This window comes from Panthera pardus, unplaced genomic scaffold (genome assembly GCF_024362965.1).
Source record: "Panthera pardus isolate Hobbes unplaced genomic scaffold, ASM2436296v1 HiC_scaffold_18, whole genome shotgun sequence".
Classification (NCBI taxonomy): domain Eukaryota; kingdom Metazoa; phylum Chordata; class Mammalia; order Carnivora; family Felidae; genus Panthera; species Panthera pardus.
Window position 1 is genome coordinate 29352473 of NW_026526743.1, and position 21885 is coordinate 29374357.

Genomic DNA, 21885 nt, shown 5'->3' on the forward strand with positions numbered 1-21885 from the left:
AGAGGCCGAGAGACCCATAGAGCAGGGGTACCCCCAGCCCAGTAGCCTAGATCAGTGGATAGCTTATTGCATCACAATAATACTGACATAAACAAGATAGACAACAACGGTAATCATGGTTATGATGACTTAAATCACCTGTAGGTGGGTAACAGGCTGGGTTGCTGGAATGGAGATCAAGCAGTTTTAAGAACTGCAGTTTTGGGGGTGGGGGTGGGCCGTGTGACTCTGTTGGTTAAGCCTCCAACTCCTGATTTCAGCTCAGGTCATGATCTCAGGGTTCACGACTTCACGCTCCACATCAGGCTCTGTTCTAATACCGTGGAGCTTCCTTGGGATTCTTTCTCTCTCCCTCTCCCCAACCCTCCCCAACTCAAGCTCATACTTTCTCTCGAAATAGATAAATAGACTTAAAAAAAAATGCGGTTTTTGGACCCTGGGCTTTCAGGGTCGTGTCATGAGGGTATGGGATTAGGAAGGGCCAGGAGCAATTATAGGGAGCCGTTCTCATTGCTTTTCTTCTTTTTTTCCGTCTACCTCTTCTCTACTCACATCTAGGTGTCTTCTGGATGAATATGATGTTCGCCGGGTCCAGAAACGGAGATCGTTGCTGACAGCCCGCCTTACATATAACAGAGTCCAAGCTCCTTCCTGCCCGAGTGACTGAAGGAAAACAAATTGTGCTTTGGTATTCACATATGTGGCTGTATTTCCCGCCATTTATGAGCTGGTGCAAAGTTAATTTGACAGACATTTATTCATCTTCTGTAATGAAATTGTAAGGAATGGTGTGAATTCCTTCCCGCAGGCCTTTAAGAACATCATCTTCTAAATGTGTTTGTTTGTTTTTTTAATCACCTAAAATGTTTATCTGCCCCGAGGTTTTAAGACCGAAGACTTAGCCTTCCATAGCATCATGCAGAAAACCATAATAAATTCACTATTAATTGGAAAGGCAGGAAAGTAGATTACAGAAAAATCATCTTCTTAGCAACCTGGTAAATTACACGTGCTCATATTTCATATTGTCCTACATACACTGTGTGCTTTTCAAACACTAATAATGTCAACACGTGTGCGTTCAATTTACGCTTTGGAGTTCCTTGTTTTGGTTTGTTCTTCGTGAATTTGTAAAAACATCACTGGCTTCCATTTAAACTGGTGACACCTTGAAATTTTAGAACACGTTAAGTTAACTTATGTTGCTAGAATGGTGGTGATGTTTCTGAAATGACTTTTTTTTTTTTTTTCAAGAGGCAAGACTTTAGGAATGGAGTTGACCACCCAACCCTTGGGAGTTAGGGCCAAACCCAGGCTGGTGGCACCAGCTGAAGCTTCTTCCAGAAAGTGATGGGTGTGAGGGGTGCCTGGGTGGCTCAGCTGGTTAAGTATCCAACTCTCGATTTCAGCTCAGGTCATGAGATGAAGCCCAGGGCTGGGCTCTGCGCTGACAGCCAGGAGGCCTGCTTGGGATTCTCTCTCTCCTTCTCTCTCTGTCCCTCCCGTACTCTCTCGCTGTCTCTCAAAAATAAAAATAAATAAACATTTAAAAAAGAAGAAGAAAGTGACATGTGTGTAGATGAAGAGGTTGGAAGGGCCTTGAAAGCCTGGGCAGAACATGACAAAAGAAAGACCCCTTCTGAGATGACATATGAGGGATAAATAGTCACCCAACTTTAACATGCTATGCACATGCAGAAAGCATTTTTTCTCTACTACCTACACCAAAAGCCTTGAGCTTGGCTTTTATTGGCTTGTTTTAGGTCATGCGACCATTCCAGAACCAATCAGATCTGGCAAGAGGATGAGTTATTCTGATTGGCCAAGTCTAGGTTTCATGTTCTTTCCTAGAGGCAGGGGGAGATCAGGCCTATCTGAATTAGAGAGAGAGAGAGAGGATGTGCAATGGGGCAGTTCCCCAAAGAGATATTGCTATTACCAGAACTGGGCAGGTTAAAACTCCTCTTGGTTTAGACAAGGTGGCTTGAATTCTAATGGAACATATATGTACAAGCAAGAAATAAAGCCTGTTGTTATACACCATTGAGATTTTGTGGCTGTTTGTTAAATAGGAACAGCTGACAAAGATACCTCTCTCATATCTAGCTCTAAGAAGAAATAAGAATGGGCACACATCTGATTATTTTTGGCTACTAGTTGTGGTTACTGGAAAATTATTCATCTTCCTTCTCAATTGTCAGTAAGTTCTGGTCACCATTTCCCCCACGTTAGAGTTTACTTCTACTGTTCCACCTTTCTATAAACTTCTCCCACCCTCTAAGTGTTTATCATTCGTGCCCTGAAATTTTCAACATTGAACATGACGCTATAAATAATCCACTGCTCTGAGCATGTCCAAAAAAAAATTACAATACTATTATTCTGACTATACTGAGGCATTTACAAATTTGCCTTTCAATGGAGATTTACTGGGGGGTTCAGCTGCTTAGTGATGGGACAATAATAATGTCTTTGCAAGAACAAGTGAGTTAATACAATCTTTCTATATGCTTGGAGACTCTTTGACAATGTCAGTGTGGACAGCTGGCTTTCCACATACAGTAACTTCTCTGTGACATGGAGGGGTTGGGGAGATGGGCCGTTTTCATGCTTCTTTTCTTTTCTTTTTTTCTTTTTTTTTAAATATTATGGAGGACTTGACGTTGCAGGGAAATAACCATTGACATAGGCTCCCCATTTAGTCTGAGATGCAGATGTTCAAAGAAGGCACAAAAAGAGCCAGAGGCATGGCCCCTAAAGGAACGTGGTCTGGCGCCCACAGTCCTGATCAGACAAGGTGGTGTTTTCTTTGGTGAACTCATGAGACAAAGCAGAAGAGTGGTTAAGAGAGCGGACTTTGGAGTCAAACCAGAGCTGTGAGGCCTCGGGCATTTAACATTGTTATTTACATGCTTAAGTAATTAATTAACTAATTAATTAACGAGTTCACTCATTGTTTTAGGTCACGTTCCATAGAAGCAGAGTCTGAGGCAGGGATTAAGATTGCATTGATGGGGCGCCTGGGTGGCTCAGCAGGTTAAACGTCCGACTTCGGCTCAAGTCATGATTTCACAGTCCATGAGTTCGAGCCCCGTGCCGGGCTCTGTGCTGAGAGTTCAGGGCCCAGAGCCTGCTTCGGACTCTGTGTCTCCCTCTCTCTCTGCCCCTCCCCTGCTCATGCTCTGTCTCTCTCTGTCTCAAAAATAAATCAAAACATTTAAAAAATTTTTTTAAAAAGAGATGGCATTGATGTACGGAAGGGGTGCTCTTAGGTGAAAAGAGTAAGGCAGTGAGGGACAGAATTGGAAAGAGGAAAATGGTCACCAAGGATGTGGTCAAGTTTAAAGTTGGCCTGATCCATGAGACATTCTGGAGCAGACATCACACCACAGAGACATCCCAGCCCCTTTTTTATATGGTGGTAAAACACACGTAACATAAATTTTACCATTTTAACTATTTTAAAGTGTAGAATTCAGGGGCGTTAGGTACAATCACAATGGTGTACGATCTTCACCACGGTCTAATTCTAAAATTTCTCTACACTTAACAAGGAAATCCTGTACCGGTTAGCAGTCACTTTTTTTCTTTTCATTTAAAAAAAAAATTTTTTTTAACGTTTATTCGTTTTGAGAGACAGAGAGCAAATGGGGGAGGGGCAGAGAGAGAGGGAGACACAGACTTTGAAGCAGGCTCCCGGCTCTGAGCTGTCAGCACAGAGCCCGATGCAGGGCTCGAACCCACGAGCTGTGAGATCATGACCTGACCGATGCTGGACACTTAGCTGACTGAGCCATCCAGGCGCCCATTTTTTTTTTTTTAAATTTTAAATGTTTATTTATTTATTTTGAGAGAGAGGGAGAGAGCAAGCAGGGGAGGCGCAGAGAGAGAGGGAGGGAGAGAGAATCCCAAGCAGGCTCTGCACTGTCAGTGCAAAGCCTGACCCGGAGCTCCAACCCCCCCGACCATGAGACCACGACCTAAGGCGACATCAGAGGTCAGTCGCTTAACCGACTGAGCCACCCAGGAACCCCTTTTAGCAGTCACTTGCAATTCTCCCTCCCTTCAGCTCCCGGAAACCACTCGTCTGCTCTCTGTCCTGTGAACTTGTCTATTCTGGACATGTAATGTAGATTTCATGCAATGCGTGACCTTTTGTGTCTTCCTTCTTTCCCTCCGCGTATGGTTTCGAGGTTAATCCGCATGGTAGCACTTGTCAATACCTCATCCCTTCGTGAGGCTAATATTCCGCTGTGTATGTGTACTACATCTTGTTTACCTGTTTACCAACTGATGGACATTTGGGTTTTTTTTGGCCTGCCTCTGGCTCTTGGGAACAGGGCTTCCGGGAACGTCCACGTACAGGCTTTTGTTTGAATAGTTTTCCCTTGATTTATATCGTAGGAGTGGGACTGCGGGATCACTTGGGATAGCTAACGGCCAACTTGCTGAGAAACTGCCACCCGGTTTTTCACAGTGGCTGCACTGTTGTATACTCCCACCAGCGAGGCATGAGGGGCTCAATTTCTCCCCATCCTTGCCAACACTTTGGGACTATCTATCATTTTTATTATACGTATCCTAGAGGATGTGAAGTGGCACCTTATTCGGGGGAACCATTGCACCTGCGAACCATTCAGCCATTTGCTGCGGGCTCCCCTGGGGGGCTTAATCTCCCCGCTGAGGTGGCTTCTACCAGCCAAAGGCAATTCTTCCAGGGAAGAGAGGGCACACTCACAGGCGCTGAGAAATGGATCGACCGCACTCATTGACTTAGCAGACACTTAGGGAAAACCTACTCTTTGTGAGGCGTTGCTTTAGGTGTACGGGAAATGGAAAGCACAGCCTCGGGCCTAACGGAGCTAATGCTCTACCAGAGAGTTCCAACACTGACCCAGTGAGCACGCGCAGGTAAAAATGCAACTCTGATCGAATGTAGAGAAGAAGAGGGAAGGGCTGTTGTAATCGGCGCTAAGAGCTGACCGAGGCAGGATAGTCAGAGATGTCTTCCATAAGGAATTGATGATTGAGGTGAGTTCCAGCGAAAAGGGATGAGGGCACTGAATGACTAGAGAAGGGTCGGGACGGCATTCCAGGATGAAGGAACCGTGTGGACAAAAGCTTGCGGTGGGAAGGAACAAGATGTGTTCTAGAATGTGAAAGACATGGGGCCATAGTGGGGCGCTGAAGGGGTCGGTGGTTCTTGAGTAAACCTGGTGAGGAACGTTGGGGCCACAGGTGCAGGATTACCTAAAATACGTATGTTTATCCCAAGGGCAACTGTAAGCAATGTTTATCCCAAGGGCAACAACAAAGATGTATCCCATCTTTCCTGCCCGCGTTCAGAACCAGCTGGCATAAGCAGAGATTCCCACAAATCAGTATTGGCTTCGATGCAGATACGGCTGAGATTGGACAGCCTGGCTCAGATGCGTGGAAACAAGACTTCCTAAACACTGCATCTGAAAATTAGACTTTCCCACCTCGTCACAGGTCACGGTGGACAACTGTGGACCTGACCCCCCCGGTGCCGTCCCGGCTGCAAGGCTAACACACACGGTGCACACTCTCAACAAGAAGAGATGAAAAGCATAAGAAATTCCACTGACGTGCAAAGTGTCCTGGGACCATAAGAGGGGTTAGACGGTGGTTCTTGAAGGAGGTGAGGTTTGGACTGGACCTTGACTGATCTGTGTCTTCCTTATTGAAAAATAATGGTTGATTATTTGCCATGTGGTCGGCTACCCTCGCTGTGGTGACTAGGAATGGACAGAGGGAGAAGACGCCATTCTACACTGAGGTTACAGGTTAAGCAAAGGTATAGACGCACTTCTAATGTGGATACTAACAGAAGTGGTGAGTAAATTACTTCATAGGCTTGCCTGTAACAGACACCATGGATGCCCTGCCCGTTTAACCTTCATGCTCACAATTCCTGCAGAGGATCTCTTGCTGGTAGCATCTAAGACTCCTTACCAAAGGCTTCCTCTGGCAATAGAAGCAGCTGGACCAGAATCCAGGGTGGGCTCTGTTACAGCCTACAGGACCAGTCCCCAGTCAGCGATGAATGGGCGTTGGTAGATACCGCAGCTTCCTTGCCCCTTGGGTGGGTCAACCCGGAGACCTATTTTCCCGTGTGGACATCGATTCAGTTGCCCATGGTGGAAACCGAGTCATCAATGCCCCTGGGTTGGCCTCTTTGCCTCTTTTATTCTCCCCTTCTGTACTGGTGGTTCTCGAGGTAGCCCCTTAAATCGAATACACTCGTAACCTTACCTAAAGATCTCCTGGAAAAATTAAGAGCTTTATCTTCTTTAAAGAAAAAGTCCATATCTTTATTGTTTAGATAACGACACGTGAGTTAATTACCATGCACAAACACGACTAAATACCCAGCTACAAAGACTCCCCGAAGCCTAGTCAATAGATGAGTCATCCTTCGAATATTGTTAAACATTATGTCTGAGCCATAGCGGGGCATGATTTTAAGCAAAAATAAATGACCTCAAACTCCGCACATAGAAGGTGCTCACCGAATAATGCTTCAAGCTGAATCGGGTTCACGTCGCTGAGTTGGCCGGAATAAGCTGGAGTTTTCTGTTTGTTGAATAGAAAAAGTTTCTATCTGCGACCATCGTAATATGTTTGTAACAGGCAGATGTTGACACAGCTGCCCTTTAAATGTCAAACACCTCCCCTGCGCCATCATAGGCCACTTACCTTGAGCCCAAACTGCAATGTTGACCCAGTTATTGGAAGCGTATTGACTTAGTGTTGACCATCACTGTCATCGCGAGGTTAGGACGTGGGCAGTCACCAAAACGGTGTAACCAGCGATCAATCACTCTGCTTTTGAAGAAAGGAATTATTTGATACTTAACGCAAAGTTCCCTCTGCAGGGACGATCTTTGTTTTCAAATCCTGTTACCCTCCACGCATGTACGCACGTGAGCAAGCTCTCACACGCGCGCGCACACAACCAATAACGACCACACCTAATAGTAGCTCTTTCTTGAAAATCCAAATGCCAATACGCTAAATCATAGGCCATTTTAGTTTTTTCATATTCCCTCCTTGTCTTTGACCCTAGACAGGTGTCTTTTTTTTTTTCACGTGATTGATAATCGTGAGATTTCTGTATTGTGTTCATTTCTCCTAATGTGATTTTGCCAGCCTCTTTTCCCCATAATGCTTTTTGCCCCGTGCTTCTCAGAAAGATGTGGAGGACAGGCTCCTTCCAGCTGGAAGGAATTTGTACTGTCTGCCCTGAAGTCAGCAACAGTTTCTTTGGGGACACAAAGAAAGAGCTACTTTTCATGTCTTCTGTTTCCTACTCTAAGGGATGGCCTCCTGGGTCCTGCTTCTTTCAGGGATTATGTGCTTGTACAACTGTCTCTAGCGGAAGAATGCCACCGGACGCGAAGTGTAGGGTCTTGGCACTGGGCAGAGGCCTAGTTTGCTTGTCATTTATTGACTTATGTATTCACTTAACAAGCATTCACTGAGCATCGGGTACCTACCAGTGATTATCTGCAGACTGGTGCTGGAGGCTGGGGACCACAACGGATCCCACGCGGGGCAAGAGAGGAGGGAGGAACAGAGCTGAGTATGAGCAGGTACGTCTACCCACCCAGAATGGAGGCACCAGGTAGCAGACAGGAAGGGGGAGGACCCAAAATATTAGACACTAGGGCATGAGGAGAGGCCTCTGATCCAATCAGACAGACTGATCAGAACGGGAAAGACACAACATAAATGCTCAGCAGACATCCCAGATCAAAGAAGGGGGTGGTCAAGTGTGAGAAGTAGAGGGGTGCCTGGGTGGCTCGGTCGACTGAGCATTGGACTCTTGATTTCCGCTCAGGTCGTGGTCCCGGAGTCACGGGATCAAGCCCCACGGTGGGCTCCACAGTGAGTATGGAACCTGCTTAAGATTCCCCCCACCCCACCCCTGTTCTCAAATAATAATAATAATAATAATAATAAAAGTATGAGAAGTAGAGATTTAAGGCATTGGTGACAGGGCAAACCCTGAAAATGAAGCACGGAACTGCCTCGGTCCATTTGGTCCTTCTACGAGGATGGAAACCCCAAGCATAGCGTGTCTGTGATTTGCTACTGAGGTCTCCATGAGGTGCCGTGGCTTCGAGCCCGCCTGCCTGGGTCTGAGTCCCATGTGGAAGCTAAGTGACTTTGGGTGAATCACCTAACTTCCCAAGGCCACGGCTTCCAGGTCCATAAAACGGCGATGCCATATAAGTGCTTAGCCCGGAGCATTGTCACGGGGGTCTGAATAAGTTAATACCTGCAAAGTACGCAGAACGGTGTCTGGCATAAAGTAAGCACTCATATAAGAGTTATTAAATAAAATTAACGTGTCGCGAAGAAATGCAGTTCCTCGACAACCACTGAATTCTTTCCGGCATCCATAACCACCGTCATCGTTAGAAATTCAGGAATGCAAGTGACACCTTGCTCGTTCTCTCCTTTACTTCTCTATTTCTTTTCCTGATTAGCTACATGCGGTTCCAAGCATGGCCTCCTTCCCCATCTTCTCCCAGTAACTGGTGCCTCCACCATTGTGTCCATCCTATTGGTTGACAAACCAAGCCGAAGCATCTTCTAGGTGTGGGGCCAGGCACGCAACTCTCACACACGTCAGATCCTCCCCTTTTTGCCTGCTCTGTGTCCCTGAGCGCTAAAGCTGAACGTGGTAACTCCCAGCTTCTCAGGCCTTCAGACTTCGAAGCTGGATATACAGCAGCATGGTGCCTCTGGGACCTGCCTCCCATTCGGGAAGCCATAGCTTAGTCCATTCTGGCAACGTGCGGGTGTTGTTGAGATGCAGGGATTCTCACAGCCAGGCTTCGCGGCTCCCCAAGAAGGCTTATAGCCTTCCTTGCCCGAAGGTCATCTTGCATTTTTTAGTTGGACAGGAGGCATTCCTTGGAAAGAGCAATCAGAATGCCCTGACTCCTGGGCCTTTTCCCAGATCCCAAGCCTGGGAGGCATTGCCAAGCCCACCCCAGCCCCTCGCTTGAAGCCCTAACTCCAGGAACGAGGCCATCATTTCAGTGGTTAATAACAGACAGAAAGACAGACTGTGAGTCTCGTGAACAGTGCCGCCTGCTGAGATCCAAGGGCAAGGATTCAGTGAGGACTAAGGATGAGAGTACAGAACCCACTTTCTTCCCTCTTCTTTTTCTTTTACAGAAAGACTCTTTGTTTTTGTCATTCTATGCACGAGCTAAGCAGATTACAGTAAAGAGAAATGGGGACAGACCCAGGTATCTAGGAGATGGGAGAGAATTTGCATTCTGATTGTGGAACACATCAAAAGACCATTCTTCCTGCCTCGATTGGAAGAGGCAGTGCACTTTGGGGGCTATTTAAACAGGACCATACCTTTACCCACAAATTCTAGCGTGGAGGGGAAGGCTCCAGTGATAGGAACCCTGAAGAGAAATGGCGGCCGCGTGGTGAGCCGTGTGTCCTCGCTGGAGTTGGAAGGTTCATAGCTGTTCATGAACTTCTGTTTCTTTAGGCTGCTAGTGCATTCAAAAAAGAAAAAAAATGTCCTAAGACCATTAAAAAAAAAATGACTTTGTTACTTGTTGGTGTTTGGCAAAATAACACATTTAACGCACGCACACACACACACACACACACACACACACAGAGTATGATGATTGTGTGTGTGACTTCATTTGTGGATAATGTCAAAGTTTGTATTTGAAGAACAGAATGAAAATGAGGCTCCTTCCAGATGCTTCCCGAGCCCTCCTCCCCACTCCAAGTGGTTCTGTCCCAGACGCGTCCCGGAAATAATGCCTCCTCTCTCCTCCATGGCATAAACGCCTCCCCTCCCGTGGAAGACCTCACCCCTAATTCCCCCACCTCCCCAAGAAACATTATCCTTCAAATCTAGCTTCTCCTTCCCCCACCCCTCGACCCTTCTCCTTTTAAAAACCACAGACTCCAAGAGAGGCAAAGTATTCACCTAGAAGCAAAGTATTCTCGGTTGGTTTGGAAACAACCTGAAAATCAAAGCCCCTCTCTCTTGTTCTCCCCTCTCTCTCCCCTAAACACCCCCACCCCACGCCTACCCACGCTGAAACCCAGCTCCAGTCCTGTCTGCATCGTCCCCTTTCTGCCCCTTCCACACAGACTTATTTCATAAAAATGTCAGCTATTAAGTTAACATTATTTAAGGGGCTTTGGGTTTTAGTTCCTGAATGCAACCTTAGCTGGATGGGTAAAGGCCTGCCAGGAAGGCCTGGCTGTATAAAACATGATCCACAGAGGTACTAAATAAATAACCTGGCTGTGGGCTTCCCTGCCTCTCTATTTATCACGGCAGTAATGATAACGATCTGATTTAGAGTGAACCGTTCGGAGGGTCGAACCCCGGCACAAGCTGTAATATGATCTGCAGGGGAGGGCTGATAACCCCAAACAATGTGAAGAAACCCTGACAGATAAATAAAACAAACTGTTTGTCCATTAAATAGCGCTGTCAGGAAGAGGACGGGGAAACCAAACAGAGCTAAATTCAATTCTTTTATGGAGGCTCAGAGCCAGGAACACCTGAACCGAGCTGGGGAATAACCTCGCTCAGAAATAAGTGGAGGGTGTGCTGGGGGAAGGTGATTGATTGAGGTCATTGTGACCTTTGATCTGGGGAAAATCCTTTACCCTCCCTGGGTTTGGTCTGTCTGTGAAAGGGGACCCATTGCCTGGTCCCGCCTACCTCGCCGGGGTGTTGAGGTGATCCCACGGAAGAATTACATAAAAATACTCCTGAAGAAGGAAATGACGATGTGAAGCCCAGAAATCCGGACGCCTGCAAAGGCCAAGCTGCTGACAGAAGTGTTTGGACCAAAGAATGAAGGACTCGCCTCAGGGAAATAGTGACTCAGCGCCAGCTACGTGGTGGCAAGAAATGGATCCTACTGCTGCCATGTTTCTGAATTTTTTGCAAAAGAAGCTAAAGATGGGGATTTCACTGTGAAATCTCAAGAATTCTCAGTGCTCAGCTCACTTAAGAATTGGTTAGGATTCTGTGTGTGTTCCGTTCAAAAACTGTACGTATTTCGTTGAAAAAACTGGGGGTTAGACGCAGCCTACAGTCTAACTTCTGGACTACAGCAGAGCAAGGTAGAGTCTTTCCATGATCACCCCCATTGCTCTTGCCTTGCGTGCTGGACAGAACTCGAGGGCACAAAGGAAGCAGGAACAGCAGTGTCCCTTCTCAAACCCACTGGTGGACCACACATGTGTGTTAGCCCCTTCACTTTTTATTGTGCGTTTACCAGACCTATGTCGTATTTCGTTGAACACTGCACTAAATCTCCAGAAAACAAAGATCTCTTCAATTGAGTTTAGCTACCTTCTGAGCTTTTCGTTTCTAGATAGGGAACACTGGTCCTGCCCCTGGCCAGTATTTCTCAATGGGAGCACTGTTGGCATTATGCACAGTCACTGAATGTCCTGCATCCCGCAAGCTAGCTAAGGCTACCGAAAGATGCCCCGTCACTCAAAAAAACAAAAGACAGGGGGCCTGGCTGGCTCAGTCAGCATAGCATGCAACTCTTGATCTCTGGGTTGTGAGTTCAAGCCTCACATCGGGCGTGGAGCCTACTTTAAATAAATAAATCAAGTGTGAAATTCAATGTTTAAAAAATGTGACAAACCAACCAACCAGCAAACAAAACTGTCTGCTACTTCCCATTTGTGGAAACCTGAGAGTCCAATTCAGTCTTCTTGAAGAAGACCAAGGGGACCAGTTTGGTCCCACAGATGGGCAATACAACCAGCCCAGGCCTCTGAAATAGACTTCCCGAGGCAGCCCAGAGTGTCTCTACTCTGTGAGGTTTGAGCTTTTTAGAGCAGTGAAGGCCAAGCCAGGAAACAACAACAGAGGGTGTTGTAGAGCGTCATTGGAGGCTTTGGTTCCCAACCCAGGCTCTGAGTCATCAGTTATTTGTCAGACAGGTAGGTTCCTGGGCCTCACCTTGGCAGGCTTGGAGTTATGGGGCAGGAACATTTATTGTCATATTCAGTCTGAATCTAGACCACTTATAGAACCATTGCTTTAATAAAAGCATCAATGTTTCCTGTCTTCTAAAGCAGTGGTTCTCCGACTTGCTTCTTCTTTAGAATCACCCGGAAAGCTTTACAAAAGATGACTCCTTAGGAGCCAGTCTAGGAGACTGATTTGATTTGGATATTGGTTCAAATTCTTACATAACTGTTGTGACCATGGAGCTCTTGTATCTTTGCTATGGTTTTGAAGAAGTAGGTATGATTATCCCCACATTATACACAAGAAGGTTGAGAGCCAGAAATGGAAAATGGCTATTACAGTCTTGCACCCAACAACAGAATAAGATTCAAATATTTTGTCTTTTTCTTAATGGTATTACCATCACTTTTTTTCTGCAGAATCTGCAGCCAATCTGCTGCATTCCAGCTGTCCACAGTTGGGCTAAAATTAGTTTTCTGAGACAGTGGCAGTGAAATCTTTCTTTGTATCGAATTATTTTTTTTCCCCAGTGTGCTTTGTGTTTGTTGTTGAGTAATCCTCTCCCCTCATCAGGCAAGAAGCACGGTCTGTGCTTCTTGGTTTTGGGGTAGTTTAAGGCAGAACTTCCTGGTATTTATTTCATAAATCTCATGCTCATTGAGGAGTCTATGGTATTGGGATTAAGGGACTGCTCAAGTCAAGGGACTAACCCAGTTTCCAGAGAAAAACAGAGGAAGAGATAGAGGCTCAGAATCAAAATTAAGATGATGGAAAATACACATATGAAATATTTTGCTTCACCAAGTTTTGGGATCAAAAGTCAGATGGGCAGACTTAGTTCTGATACAAATAAACTATTGGCCTTTTTGATTTGAACCATCTTACAGGAAGTTAGTCTTGTGCTAAGGAGATAAAATTATACACATGGAAATTCTGTTAAGGGATTCCTTGAGTGAAAAAATACTTCTCTTCTATTTGTTCATGTGAATAAAAACACAACCTAAACAAGGGCAAGATCAAAGAAACTAAAAAAGGAACACATTGGTTCATGTGAGTGGAAAACCTAGGGTACAAATGTTCAGGCACAACCTAACCAAAGTTACCAATAACATTATCAGGAGTCTCCCTACCTCTCTGTCTCCATGTCTGCATTGGCTTTGCTCTTCAGGCAAGTTCTTCCATGTGGTGGCCCTCAAGCTGACATCCCCCCAGCCTCGCAATTCTAGAGCAACCAGCATGTGTTGGCGTTGGCTGGTTCCCAAGACATGGGCGCATCCTGGATCCACCATTATGAACAAGGTATAGAACATGGTGATTGGCCAGCCTCCCATCATACGGGCATCGCGAATCCAGGAAAGTGGGGTCAATCTATCTAATCTGCATGGATAGACAATCAAGATATGGTGACTTCCAAAAGAGAAAACAACTACGAAAACAAACAGACAAACAAACAAGACTGTTAAAAAAAAAAGGGAGGGCAGTGGGCAAATTGATCCTGGGCAATAATGAACAGATGTTTTCCAAAAAAGGAGACAAGATGGATGCGGGGAAAGAAACCCAGTCCATTTTCTTTCTGTCTGTCTCACATTAGCATTCATTAAATAAAAACAGGAAGTCAAAACAGTGAAATGAACACCAATTGAAAATAAAATCAAAAAAAAAAAAAAAAAGAAAAGAAAAGAAAATCAAAGAAAGGGCCCTTCTCTGATAGTAAAAAATTCTGACTTGATATTGTTTCCAAGAAAGCTTTTTTCTTCCTTTCTTTTAAGAACATACAGTAACTCTGCTTGGCTAATAAAGTGTTTGCCTAGTACATTATGGAAGTCTTTGGGGAGACTATTGAATCAATTAGAATGATTTGTAATTAGCACACCAACCTAATGACAGGGTGTCTCTAAATTGCTTGAAAATAGTTTGCTCTCTTAAGGGACTTGTATGCCCCTCTTATGAACATAATGATAATAGTCATATGCTTATGGTCCTTTTAAAATTTTTCAAGAAAATAAACTTGCTCAGATTTTTTATGAAATATCATAAATTCCAAATTAAGCAGTTTTGAATAATTAGAAAGTTACTATCTTAATTAGAAAGACCCCCCCCCCCCATTGAAAATTATTTCCAAAGGCCTATGGAATACACTATCAGAAATGAGCATTTTTGGAAATTCTTAATGATATTAAGAAGTCATGTCTGACCCTGAAACAATTCAAATAGAATAGAATCTAGGAACAGTAGCACTGTCATTACAAGGTGTCATTGCTATAATCCTAAGCATATTCACAAATACAGAATAGTGGTAAAAATGTTTTACTTTGTTTTCCCCTAAAAGTTTGAAAGGTAAGCTTGGGAATTAGTGGGACTGTTTTATTTATTTATTTTTTAAAGTGTATTTAGTTTGAGACAGAAGGTGTGATCGGGGGAGGGGCAGAGAGAGAGAGAGAGAGAGAGAGAGAATCCCAAGCAGGCTCTACACTGTCAGTACAGAGCCAGATGCAGGGCTCAAACCCATAAACAATGAAATCGTGACCTGAGTCAAAACCAAGAGTCGGACTCTCAGATGACTAAGCTACCCAGGTGCCCCTAGCTGACCTATTCTAAAAGTTCCCCAGGTTTGTATGGTTAGATACCCATAACTTCAGTTTCCCAAGTTTCTAGAGTCCAGTTTGAGAGCAGAGCCAGCCCACAGACATGGCATTTTGGTCAACAGCATAGATTCTAAAGTCAGACAACATGGATTCTTATCCTAGTTCCTTTCTTACCATAGCAAGAAATCTTGGACGGGTTACTTAACCTTTCTTGGCCTTTACTTTGTCAGAAAAATGGAGACCACGGTAATAACACATTTCGTGGTGTTAAAAAGCATGTGTCTTGTACATAGTAAGCTTGTATTGATTGTAGAAAGAGTTCTGGGTTAATAAGGATTTGATCCTAGGGAATTCTATCTTATTCCAGGGAAGAACCTAGAAGATGTTAGGGAAGAGTCTCCTTAACGGGTTAGAGCAAAGGCTCAATAGTGTGAACTGTTCAATGGTTGAAGCGTGTTTTCTGTCAAGTCATGTTCCCAACACTTCTGAGAAGTCGGTAATTTTCATTCTTCCCTTTTATTCACGTATCCCATAGATAGCGATGCCTACAGGTATTAACTGAGCTTCTACCGTAAACCTCCAGCCACTTAACCACTTTGGTTCATTCCAACTTGTCATCACTTCTCTTGAGCAATTAAACCTGTGATATTTCGTCATACGCCTCTTGCCAAGACAGTAGAGAATACAATAGCTTCCTACCTCGTGATTGTTGTTCAAAGAGCTAATACATGCACCGTGCTTGACAAAGGACTTTGCTATTAATACAAGAAATAATAACTCAATGCAAATAATGGCTTTAACTGCTACTAAAATGGTCTTTTTGTGATGTTGCTGGAGACGTTAAACAGAGCTGGGTTTCGATCTGGGTCTGCCTTACAACGGATGATGATCCGGGGCACTTTCGATAAGTCAAGTTTCAGTTGCCTCATCTGTAAAATGGTACTTTTCAGTCCCAAAAAGTGGCTGGCATGGTACACGGGATGTAATCAATACTCCCTGGTTACCATATCATCCGAATAACTAACGTTTGCGTTGCCATTTTATGTCGACTACCTTGGCTTAGACACTTTCACTGAATGCTCAGAATGGACTGGGAGAGAAGGGTCCTTAACATCATTGTCATCATTATCATTACACATACTTGCCAGATGAGGAGTGGTTCAGTGACTCAGCCAAGATCATAGGGCAGGTAAGTGGCAAAGTTAGCCCTTTGTCCTAGAAAGCATCACTGGATTTACCAGTGATTTTCAAAGAAGTAACCCTTTAGGCTGGAGAATGTGCCTCTTCTCACACCGTTATTCTAGAAGTTCAGCATTGACCTGGTGTGAGCTGGTGTTTCTGGAGGTACATTGCAATGGGGAGCACTACTTAAAGCGTTGGGGGCTATGCACATGAGGAGCCCACGCCTCCCTCCATGGACAAATGCGTCCATTTGCTGTCCCAAGGGAAGACCTGTCACCGTCTGACTGATAAGCAAAGATTCTTTCCGCCTTGTCTCGAGCATTATTAAACACATAGTCATGCTGCCATATTTTCTTTAAGAAATTGTCAAAAAGATGCTACTTTTGGAGAACATCCCCTGAAACAGCCGGTGAGACCCATCACCTTCCCCCATCCCTCCAGTCAAACTTCTGGGGGTTGTGAGTTGTTCAACATTAGCAGATCTTCTGTTTTTTTTTTTTTTTTTTTTTTTTTAAAGCTGGTCATCTGGATTTTTATGTGAAATATCCACATCGGAAAGCTATAGACCCAATTAAAAAGAAAACCAAACATGACTACTGACTGGATCGGCTTTGGGGATTGCCATTTGCCACGTCAGCTGTATCTGGGGTCCCGATGCATTTCAGAAGTCAGGGAAGATTTCCAGAAGCAAGTGGCTTCTAGAAGGAAGAGTTGGCATTGTTAGGGGAAGAAAGCCAGGAGCAGCTTCCGAGGGCCGGAGTGTAGACTCTACACTGTATGTTCTCGGGGAGGAGAAAGTGAAGAGCAGTTTAGGAGGCTGGTCTGGCAGGCAGAGGCTAGACCATGGCGGGTATGATGGGCCCTCTGGGGATGCTCACTGCTTGATCCGATGAGCCTATTTAAAATGTGGGATTGACTGGGAGAGCCACCTTGAGACAGGTTGCTGTGGCCACTAAAGTACACACTTCTTTTTTTGTTTTTTAAGTTTTATTTATTAATTTAGAGAAAGAGAGAGAGAGAGATTGAGAATCCCAAGCAGATCCCACACCACCAGTGTGGCGCCCGACGTGGGGCTCGATCCCACGAACCGTGAGATCATGACCTGAGCCAAAATCAAGAGTCAGACGTTTAACGAAGGGCCACCCAGGCGCCCCTCGAATACATACTTCTTATCCCCATCCCCACGGTGCCAACGCCACACCAAGCCGAATTAATTTTGTCCCGTGTTTTACTAGATTAAAGATGACTATCTTTCGACTTCATTCTCTCTAAGGACATAAAGAAAGATTTCTGGCTGCTTTCACAGTCTCTGACACCTCTCACCTACTCTGGTCTCATTTCGGTTCTAATTTACTCTTCTCTCTAATTCTTTTCCCCTTGTATTTTCTTTTTACACCTAAATGCCCAATTTTCAACTGTCAGTGAATAAGAATTAGGAACATGCTACTTGAAAAAAAAAATAGCTTACCCGTAAATCAAACCTTCTGGCAAACGTTAGGGTTTAGGTACCTAGTGTCATTTTCTTTTATATCTACCTAAGGAAACATTTTTCCCCCCTCCTTACTGCTGACATATTTTTTGAGAAATGCAGCCCTCAGGTTATTGTTCTGCACTCTTTGAAGTCACTGTGAATTGAATAAATTTGATGTTTGATGGCAAACTGCCATGAGAATTTAAACAACTTGCGAGAAAGGATATTATTATTTTTTTTTCTGTCATCTTAAATCCCCCAAGGCCATGCCATGGAATGGTGGGGACAGGCAATGGTTAATGGTGACGGTCCCTCACGGGTTCACACACTTCTAAATCGTAAACTTCTTGGGAGCTAAGACCGTTCTCTGCAACCTAACAGTCAAAACTTCAAGGTCATCATCTTGACCTAAGGACTTTGAAAACAACAGGATTGGATACGTTAAAAAAAACAACAACAACAAAGTGTTGATGAAACTGTCTTTAATTGATTTCAGCAAAGAAGGGCTTTCGTTATAGCGCCGTACGTAGAGGGGTTATTCGGAGGGCATTAGGTTCTTTGTTGACCGTGTTGTGAAGTTATTTATTTTCTCTTTTTGAGATGCCCTCCGTTTTCTTCCCTTCTTCTGCGTCCTTCCTTCCGGCGTTGGAAAACAGAACAGACATCTACCTTTCGAGAGGCTGGCTGCCCAAACTTTGGGCCCCTGCTACACGATAGAGGGACTCACGTTTGGATCAGTTACTCAATGTGGCGCCGGGCGATGCCTGTCTGCTCGGGACATGATGCATTTCTCTGGTGAATCAGGGCTCGCATCTGGCCTCTTTGCCAGGCGCTGACTTTTGCGGGAGGTTTTAGACGGCAGATAAATCATTTCTTTCAGATTGGATAAAAAATGGGCTCTGCTCTTTGGAAGCAGAAGTTTTCCAGATAATTCTACGTTTGCACTATAAACCATACCAGTCAATGGCACATTCAGGTTTAGATTTGGGCCAGATTTATGCCCCTGAGAAAATCCTATTTTTGCATGATTTAGACAAAAAAATGTGTCTGACCAGCGTTACCCAGCCTAATTTATATGAAACTGGGATCCTGCCACCTGGGGTTTGGGGTCTGCTGTGTGAGACGTGTCTGGTATGTGACTGAAAGACCAAGAGAGGAGCAGGCGGCAGTGGAGGGGGACCAGAGTCCACTTGAAAGGGAGACGGCCACCCCCCGCCAACTGAACGGGGGTGCACAACCAGCTGGGGAGTGAGGCCTCCTCATTGTGCTTTTATTATGGGCTCTGTGTACAACCAGAAAGGCGCCCCCCCCCCCCCAAGGCATGCTCGGTTGCTACGATGTGTTCCTGGGGGCTTGTGTGCATCCGAAAGGGCATCCCCCTCCTCCCAGACAGGCTGGGGTCGATTACCAGAGCCTCGAACATTCAGACCCCATGCCCTTCTGAGTCCCACCTGCTCCCAAGAGTTTGTGGGAAAGAGGACGAGACAGAGGAGCCGTCTCTGTCGTCACACTTGGGGAGTCTCGGTAGGACATTCATCCCGGGCTGGGTGGATGCACATCGTTCATCCTTGACCTAAGCAAGAGACGTCTTGGGTTCGCCTCGTTTTCAACTGCCGAAGTCCTCTTTGAAGGCTCCAGAGGGAATCTGATTGCTCTTCTCAGGGGCCGGGGTTATGAATCTCTTTAGGGCACAGAAGCTGACCCTACCCGATCCGCACACATCTCACGGCTGTTGGAGCCCCTCCAAAATTTGATAGATATTGTTTTGCGCATTTTCTTCACGTCAGGTATTGTTCCGGGGTATGTTGCTGGGGAAGGCGTACAGATAAACAATACAGCTATGATCCTGACTCCAAAGGGGGTTATAGTCTAGTGGGAAAGGGAACCATGGATCCAATCCCCACAAAACGGATAGGTAACTCAAGGGAAAAGTGCAGTCTATCTTGGGGATCTGATTGAGTAGGTGGCCATGGCGGGGGCATGCAAGGATTTCCTAAGGAGGGGCTCTCTGGTCTGAGACCTGAGGGATGAACAGAAGCCTGAAATGCCACTCCTGAAGGAACCAAGGATTCCCCTAGTTCAGGAGGAGTAAGTACCTCGTGGCCAGATTGGGCCAACGACTTGCCCAAGGGCACTCAGCAGAGTGCAGACCTCCCCTGCATTTAGGGAAGGCTAAACAGAAGTGCTCTGCAGTTAAAAGGGGCTGAGCCTGACACTCAAAGCTTCCCTCTTAATAGCTCATCACTTGATCTTTCTGGATCTTGTGTCCTCATCCAGGGAGCGAGGATTTTAAGAGCTGATTCTATAGAGGGATGTTTTGAGAAATGATCGGGAAAAGTGGGTAACGTGCCTGCGCACAATAAATGTTAGCTCTTACTTCTATGTATTCTTATCTGGGCTTTCAACGCAACGCTATAGGACTGAAAGATGACGCACTCCCCCCGCCCCATCCCCACCCACAGACGTTTTATTTTAAACAAAGAGCCACAGAAGTTACCCCATCGTGCATGCATAAAGCCATTCAGTGTATTTATTTACTGAGTCCCTTCCAAGGTAAAGGCATTATTCACGGTGGTAGAGAAGAGAAAAAGGACTGTGGAATAAGGTCCCTGCACTCAAGTTGGGATTAGCTGTTTGAGGAGCACCCAGGTGTCAGAGGAGCGCCGGGGAGCCCTGGAGGGGTGCTAAGAGTCCATGTGGATTCAACCCCCTCATTTCACAGGTGGACGAACCAAGGGCCACACCGGGAGGCTGGTGGCTGCCAGCAGCACCCCCACCCGTGTCAGTTTCCCTATAGTTACCAGCTGGAGGCACTTTGGACTGAGCATCTGCTTCATGTCGGTCTCCACGGAGCTGTGAGCGGAGCGTCGGAGAGGGACTTTCAGAGTTGGAGAGACAGCCCCTCACCCGTGTCCTCGGGCTGCTTCTGAGAGGAGGACTGAGGAAGCTGTGATCTTTTTCACCCACTCCATGGGAGTGGAGGTTTTTCTGCATCGACATTTCTAAGTGCTTCCCAGCCTCTACCGTCTACACTGGGTCCTGTCCCCCTTACAAGCCTCCCCAGAAGGGGGTGGGTTTCTGGGCTTCGTTATCACAAGCTGTATTTCCACTAGACGGTTACACTGCAGGCATTATATCTGAAAGGGACCGTGATGCAGAGACATAACTGCCCTTGGTACATCCTGGTGAAATCTGCTCCTTCAAAAAACCACTTAGAGATACCAGTCCCGGTTCTCCACGGCCAGACGGGACTTAGCCGATGGCTTAAGGGCGCTTCTTGACTTCCCTTAAGCCAGGGTTATTAACTCCCTAACAGCATGGCAAACAGCATTTTATTCATAATTTTTTTTTTTTTTTTTTTAACAAATGAACTTGCAGGGACTGATCTGCATGGGGAACTTTCCTGGAGGGAGACAGTGGGGATACTAGGTCAGCCCTTGAGGGGATGGGGCCCCAGCCTGAGTGTCCATTTGGGGAGCCACCCAGCCCCTGCCTCTGGAACAGCGTTTGGGGATCCTATTCAAATCACAGAGGGCTGGCTTCCGAGCATGTGGTGCCCTGTTCTGCTCCTAGCGTTGTTTATCGGCAATTACCCTGGAAGTCCTTCCTGTAATTAACCCCAGCTTCACGGACACTGCTATTTGCACATCACTTCCCTCCTAAACACCGCCTCTTTGCCATTATTCCCTGGGAAGATGAGTCACTGGAGGAGATGGCTTATCTCAACTCGGTTTTTAACTAGCTTTTGTCTCCCAGAGATATTTGTTGATGATACTTAGAATATTTCAAACCAGGCACTTTTTTTCCCCTCCCCTTCCTTCAACTTCTTGTTCTTCTTCTTCATCTTTTTTTTTTTTTTTGTAACAACATTTTCTCCCTTCTGCTTTTATACTTCTTCCTCTCCCTCCCATCGCCTTTCATGCATTCAGGATGTAGGAGAGCCAGCATCAAAGCCCAGCGCCCTCCTGAATCCTCCTCCCTATGGTAAGCATGCCCTTTCCCTGTCTGATCATTGACTCATAACCACGGAACGTCCCAGGCACAGGATGGGGGGAGAGGGAGGGCTGAATAAGCAGGGACCACGGTCTGCAGCCCCAGAGGAGACAAAAGTGGAGGATTTGTTCAACAGGGCTCCCCACCCCCCTTTTAGGGATAATTGTTTAGGACAATCTGAGCTGGCCGGGCCAGGGAGGGGGTTGGGGAAACCAGCACCCTCCCCGCCCCCAACCCCATCAACTGGCAACTCCAACCAAGTGAGACTCATCTGGTCTGCCTCCAAGTCCCAAGGCCAGGCCAGTCCTAAACCCACTCCCTGGGCACCACCAAGACTTTGGATTGCATTATTTAATTTTTAATTCAATTGCACATATGCGTATTGATCGCCTACTACGTGCCAGCCTTGGAGTTGACAGGTGACAGCCATGGGCTTAAACCCTGTGGAAGTTAATATCCCTGTCCTTTAAGACCACATTTGAATTTGCAGGCCAAAGACAGCCCTGAACTCCCCCCACCCCTCAGATCCTCCCTCCCCTCTGTCTCCATTAGGCATGAATGGGCATCACATCTGTTTCTTTTCTTACTGGAAAGCAAGAGGCAGAGACCCTAAAATGGGGACAGGCCAG